The 7,062-nt window shown below is 38.1% G+C and overlaps 1 protein-coding gene and 1 pseudogene across 1 annotated transcript in view; one reads left to right on the top strand and one right to left on the bottom strand.

Moving 5' to 3' along the window:
* Positions 1 to 875, bottom strand: part of LOC103590117 — a 62,606-nt pseudogene extending 61,731 nt beyond the window's left edge.
* LOC103590118 (thrombospondin type-1 domain-containing protein 7B-like) overlaps positions 1 to 7,062 on the top strand; it is a 419,640-nt gene that overhangs the window by 161,780 nt on the left and 250,798 nt on the right. The gene's annotated exons all lie outside the window — the stretch shown is intronic.

The following is a 7,062-nucleotide window of genomic DNA, read 5'->3' as shown; positions in this document are numbered from 1 at the left end:
TCCTTGTACATTTCTTCTTTCAGGTCCTATATACTTTTCCTCATTTCATTGTGTTGTCTAGGTTAGTTTTCTTGTATCTTATTTAGTTTCCTTAGAATTATCACTTGAAATTCCTTGTCCGACATTTCAAGGGCTTCTTGTTCTATAGGATCTAGAGCTTGAGAGTTGTTATTACCCTTTGGTAGTGTACTTTTTTGATTTTTCATATTTCTGGTATCTTTCCTTTAGTGTTTAATCATTGTGGCAGCGGATTTCATGGTCCACTCATTTGACCCTACTGTTTGGCTAGGATCCTGCCCGGACTGCCAATTTGATATGGCTGCCTCGGTGTCCATCAGTGGGAGGCTCGGGCCTCTCTGGGCCGTGGGGACTGGACTAGGATGGGAGTCCAGCAGCGGTGCCTACCTGCTCCGGTGCACGCAGGTGTCTTGGGGCATGTGATGGTCACAGCAACTCCTGGGCCTCTCTGCTGCGGCCTCTCTGGGCGGTGCACACTTGCATGGGCTGGGGGTGGTCCACATCAGCACCTACCTGCTCGGGCATGCGCGGGCATCTCTGGGCACATGGTGGTTGCTGTGGCTCCTGGGCCTCTCTGTGGGGTCTTCTCTGGGCAGCACATACTCACCTGGGCTGGGGATGATCCTGCATTGGCACCTACCTGTTCTAGCACGTGCAGGCGTCTCCCTGTTTTTTTCAATATAATGGTTTTAGTGAAAGTTTTTTCATTTTCAATGTTTTCTTCCCCTTACAATGTTTTGATTTGTTCCGACTTGGTTTTATGTCAAACTGTCCTCAGGTATATGGTGTTCCTTGGGGTTCTGCTTCTCTTTAGGAGTGAAGTGAAAAGGTTGAGTTGTATGAATTTGGCTGCCCATGCTAGCTTAAGAGTAGGGTGATCCAACTGACCCGTTCAGCTGGGAAACTTCTCATGTCAGTATAGTCGGGTCTTTCCCCTAGTTCTGCTTGGATTTCCCAGAGAATACTTTTAAATTGGCAGCCTGGAGGGGAAGACCTGATTGTCAGTGTTCTGAGAGCTGAGTTAGGGAAGAAGGTGAGGGGTCTCAGCACTCAGTGTGACTACAGGCAAGTATTCCTCTCAACTATGCTTTTGGCTCACAGTCCAGAAAACCTCTGGTATACCCTTTTTAACCCTTCAGGCTTTTGCAAAGAGAAAGGGAAGGTCAAATCAGAGAGAGAGAGAAAAAGAGATGGGGGGCACACGTGTGAGCTGAGGGATCTGACTGCTTTGTGAAACACACTTTGGGGTATTTTTGATTTTTTTAAAAAAACACATATCTTCCCTCCATTCAAGTCCGCTTCTAGAGATTTTGTGGTAAGTCAGATTAGTCTTTGACATTTGCTGTTTCAGCCTCACAATTTAATATTTCTTTTGCTCTGTTCAATCCTTTACCTCTTGTACATTGATTCACACCTTCCAAAATCATGATTCCTCTTCTTTCTCATTCTCTTTGTCCTTAATGTGTTAAGGACACAATGTTGTGGTGAGGTTTTAAAAGGAAGTGGAAGTATATTCAAGTTTCTACTCTGCCATCTTTACCTGAAGGGCCAATTAATTAATATGCCTAAGTGATTTATGGATTTTTTTTTAACCAACATTGTAGAATGTTTCTCACTGTGTTTTAGCATGCTGTGTGTACTTAACAACATGTCACTAAATGAAATAAAAACAAAATAATTATGTATAAATGCTTGTTTTAGTACCAGCTGGATATGCTAATCTTGGAAGTTCTCAATAGAACCATGGATTGCAACAATGTACATGAGAATGCTGTGTATGTTTTTGTACCCATAATGTATTCATGGAGTATTAGAACTGGACACAGATCATCCTGGCCCAGCCCCTTCTTTTTGCATATAAATACACTGGACCCTCAATGAGGCTAGCCCAGTGGCCCATGCAACTATCACAGGTAAAGCCAGAGCCAGACTTATTCTCCTGGCTGGCCACATTGTCTGCTTAGGTTGTGCTTGGTTCCTGGTCATTGACATGGAACTCTCTAGCTGAAAAGCAAATTTTCCTTGAGTGCTATAAAGATTGAAGCAAGTGTGTAAAACAGTGTATCATCAGAAGATCTGGTTACAGGCCCAATTAGCCTTGGTTATTTGAATCATGCAGGTGGCCGGTATTACCTCAAAGTAGTCAAATGTGGGAATTGAATATTGTTAGTCACGTTAAGGTTAGTCATTTTTCTGCTTAAAAGTAAAAATAGTTCAAGTTCCTGACTTAAAAAGCTGGTAAGGCATTTGAAAGCAGTTTTACTATTAATTCAACTAATTTTAGCAGATAAAAAATTACACATGAAATCAGATGTCATTTGATTTTGAAATATATATCACTTGAAGCAAATTCACTTTCACCGAAGCACAACATTGGTTACTTACATTGAAAAAGAAATCTTTGAGGTTAAATGCCATTATTCTGGATGGAAAGCCTTTCAATAGCAGGCTTCGCTGTTGCATTAAAATAGATTCATTTCTTCATGTTTCTTGCATACAACTTTTCAGGAATCCATCTACATGTTATATGAAGTGAAGACACTAAGCTGTATGACTAGTGAATATATATTACTATATGTACTATATATATATATGTACTATATATATATATAGTACATATAGACTACAATACAGTCCTTTGAATCCACCATCATTCAGGCTTTTCTTATAGGATTTTATTAAATTTATATTCTAGAACAGAATTAAAGTGTAATTGATTTGTTTTTCATATGTAGCAAATGCATGGTCTCCAGAGAGACCAAAGAGAATACAAGGTTGAATAAAGATGATTTCAGCAGCACCTTGGCAGAGGAGGAGGAGACCAAACACGTGAAAATGAATGTCTTTATGACATGGTATCAGCCTTGTACATAACAGGATATATATTATAACGAGGGTGATTATGAGTCCATGTAAAGCATGAGTACTCATAGTGATCTATAAAGAGTAAATCATTTGTAGCAGAAGGATAGGTTCTTAGAAGATGTTTTAAGTAGCAGACCCACATGAAAATGTAGTATATACATTGACAAGTGAGGAAAATAAATGTGGATATGGTGCTGATTTGTCTTTTCTCTGAAGCAATGAGATAATTAATATCTTGGGTGTTTGCAGCTGTTTTTCAGTAGAGAACACCAAATTATTTCTCAATTCAAGTTTCACATCTCATTTGTTACTTAGTTACTATTACTAGAAATTACATGACACAAAGTTTAGCTTCCTGACAAATGACGCAGCATTCATTATCCAGATAGCCTGTTTCATGTTGAATTTAAGTTGTACCCAGACTTTTCAGTCTTACCTCTTATACTCTGAGAGTAAGTACATTTTTTAAAATGTATAATTACTTGCTGCAACGATTTGGCCCAACCCTTCCCTTTGCCATTATGTGAAGTGCAGCCAGTGACTAAAGCACTATCCATCTGCCAAACCCAGAGCAACTGTTAAAAACTACCCAGCCCATTTTTTATCCTGATTTGGAAGTTAGTTGCACAACAGCTGTTTGCAGAGATCCAGGTGAAACTTATGTAAATACTGCCATATTCCTTCAAAAATAGAATAAATCACCTTCCACATAACAGTGTGTGAATTAGCATATTTATTCTTTCAAACCTGCCAAATATGCATTTCCCTTGTACATGTACCTAAAATAGGGGTTTGAGAAGCATAAAGCTTCTAGTATATTGCATAGTTATAGGCAATAGTCTGTCAAATGAAGTGTTTATAAATTTTTTCACATATACAAAAGAAATGCCAAAAACTTATACAATTTGAATTGAGAAATTCATTCAGTATAAGACACAGCATTTATATTTGGGAGATATTTCTGAAGGAATCTGATCTGATGTCTTTTTAATGGCTGTGAGAAAAATGACTTGGAAATGCCAGGAAGCATCTTATCGTTAGTCTACACCTCTAATGAAGCCATGGTATAGAAAGAAGGAAAGAAAAAGAGCACACATTTATAAAATAGAACACACGTTTATAAGGAGAATTAGATGATTTCTTAACTGACAGATTTTTATGAAATGGTGAGAAATTAATTTTAACCACTACCCAATTCTTAACATATTCTGAATACACTCAAATGCAGTTGATTCATAGATATTTATATATTTAGTGTTTTTTGGTTTCCCCCCCTCACATGATGGAAGTTGAGTTTCCTGTATAGGTTATGAGACTTCTTACAGCAGAAATTCTGTTTATACTACTCTTTTGTTTCATATTTTGACTGACTGTATCCTCCAAAGAGTGTTTTGCAGAATTCTAATTTGGTAAATATGGCAGCACAGAAAGTCTAGGTGACCGTATATACATATATATATATTTTAATTTTATTTTTCTTTTTTCTTAATGGAGGACAAAATTTTAAAATAAAGCTTTACAGATCATAAGCATGTGACTAAAAGTATATTAATGACAAAATATTAAGTCATTTATGGGTACACTCTTATTTATAAAAGTTAATGTAAATGGTTTTGAGTATAACTTTTGGGAGAATAATTTCTTTGCTAACTGGTAAATACTCATGATTCCCAGGATTTGTGGAAATGCAGCATTTAATTGACATAATTTTGTGATGATGTTTCAGCTCTCTTTCTAAAATTACATTTATGTATTTAAAATTCAGAACATTTAAATTATGGATTTCTTATAGTAACTTTGCTAAGACAAAATTTACCCTTTAGGGTGTACAATTGGGTGGCTTTTAGTATATCCACACAGCCATGCAACCATAACTACTATCTAATTCCAGAATATTTTTATCACCTGCAAAAGAAACACCATACCCACTAGCAGTTGTTCCCCATTGAATTAATTTTAATGGAAGAAAGTCAACAGAGATAAATGGAGCTGCTCTAAGGTGTTGCAGAACCAGGGAGAGAATCACTGACCTATGAAAAAAAAGCCTGGTTGCAATGATAGCTCCTTCATATTCACTGTCATGTCTTAATTTAGAATGATTGCTGCCAAATGTCCGGCTGAATGTGATGATTTATATATATTTACGATTTTTTTTCAATAGAAGTTTTAATATTTCTCTATAGGAAGAAGGACTCAGAGAGGCAATTTAAATGGAAGGAGTGGCTAAGGAACTTCTTTGAAGCTGAGTTGGCACAAACACGTCCACCGTTTCCATTCCATTCCCCTATTCTGGTAGGGGAGGGAGTGGTTGAGGAATAAGGGACTTATCTTGCAGGCTGGTTGATAAGCAAGTTTCTTTTTGTACTTATGTATTTACATTGGGTGGTTTCATGGTGGCTGATGGAGATTATTGGGGTTCAAGACTCCTTACCATGGAAACTACATTTTCAGACTATGTCTTGTCCTAGAGAAGGACAATTTCATACTTTTTGTCCTTGGCTTTAGGATTCCCAACAGTTACTCCTTCTCAATGCTACTTCTTGAAGGTCTTCACTCTACCTGTCTAGAAGCTCCTGACTTCCTGACTTGACTAGGAAGTTAACTTGGATCACTTGTTATTCCCACTCATGCCAACCACGCCCCAAATCTCAGAGCCAATCCTGATTACTTTGCTTCCAACCACAGCTGTGTAACTTGACCACAATTCTTAGCATTGCCTTCTGGAATTGGTCACACCAGATCGACAGCCAGAGTTTAAAGGTCTGACTCCTTTCTCCTCTGTGACTTGCACGTGTGTTAGCTATTCTTTAGATCTAATTGACAAATTGTTTGTAATTTTGTTTTGTTCTTTTTTTTCTGAAATGTTTATTCTTGTCAGTGTTTTCAGTGAGGGGTCAAATACCTCGAAGCCAAGAGCAGTTTGTGTAATTTTTTGGTTAGCTGGGAACACAGGGCTCTAGGGCTCAACAAATTCCTAGGAATAAAGGGAAGTGGTATTTTTTAACTGTGCATTTTCTTATCTTATACTAGAACTTAAAATGCTTCGAGGTTACCTAGGGACTAAATATACATTATTAGCTTACTAAGCATTTCTTATTTATTTGAAAATTCTTCTTTTCTGAGAGGACAACAATAATTGGGAAATGTGTTTCCAACATGCAAAATGAGTTGTATCTTTCCATAAGCAAGCTTATAATTGAGCTCCTGCAGCCACACAGCTTCGCATATGGTACTTATGAGTCAATTAAAGCACCCTAACAAGCAATTACGGGTGTATTGTTTAATTCAATTTCCACAACTCATGCTGTTCCCACTCAAAAGTTGCATATATGTCAGTCAGCATGCAATCACAAGTGCACAATTGCCTCAAACACTAGTTTTGAAGAACGGGACCTCCAAATACTGCAGTCCCACACACTGTGCTCTGCACAGGGAGATATCAAATACAAGGGGAAATCAAAGAACTGGCTTTAACTTCCAAATCTCTTTGTTTGGATAATAGCAAGTAAGAATATCTTCTCTACTACTTACAATTGTCACAGAAATGGAATTGCTAGGACATCCTCTGAGTGAATTAGAGTATGTGGAGGGGTTGGTTAGTTCAGTTCAAGTGATTGAAGTTCAGAGGGAAGGGCTGGGGTGTGATCCTTGAGTGGGGAAGTCAGCTTGGTGAGGCCAGGGTGACCCTAGTCTCCAAGCCCAGGAAACTCTGGTGCTACATGGCCACCTGCCCTATTCTTCCTTTTGCTAATAGGGCTGTTGCTCCTGCCCCACAACTGTGCTAGCTACCTGGGGAGAGGATTAGCACAATGTTTCCCCATTCACTGAATCCTGAATAAGTAGGCACAGACTATAGAGGATGCGTAAAGCATATGTACTTCATAGGGCCTGGTTTTCCAAAGCCTTGCAGTTTCAAATATTAACCTTACAAAAAACAGGAAAATTTCCCCAGGCTATTGAGTCTTTGTTGTAAGATAAAGAGTTGTAACACATCAAGGCTGCTGGTTCAAAGACAGACAAGTTACTGATTGATATGTAAAGATACTGGGATATTGCTGAAAGAAGAGAATGTTTGCTAAGATCAAGCTTTTGTTGGTGGATCACTTAATTGCGTAATAGAATGTCATCTGGCTTGTTCCACTGAAAGTTACCAGCCTATATTGTTAAACTATAACCCCA

This window comes from Galeopterus variegatus, unplaced genomic scaffold (assembly GCF_000696425.1).
Source record: "Galeopterus variegatus unplaced genomic scaffold, G_variegatus-3.0.2 Scaffold770, whole genome shotgun sequence".
NCBI lineage: Eukaryota > Metazoa > Chordata > Mammalia > Dermoptera > Cynocephalidae > Galeopterus > Galeopterus variegatus.
This window is presented reverse-complemented; position numbering and strand designations above follow the sequence as displayed.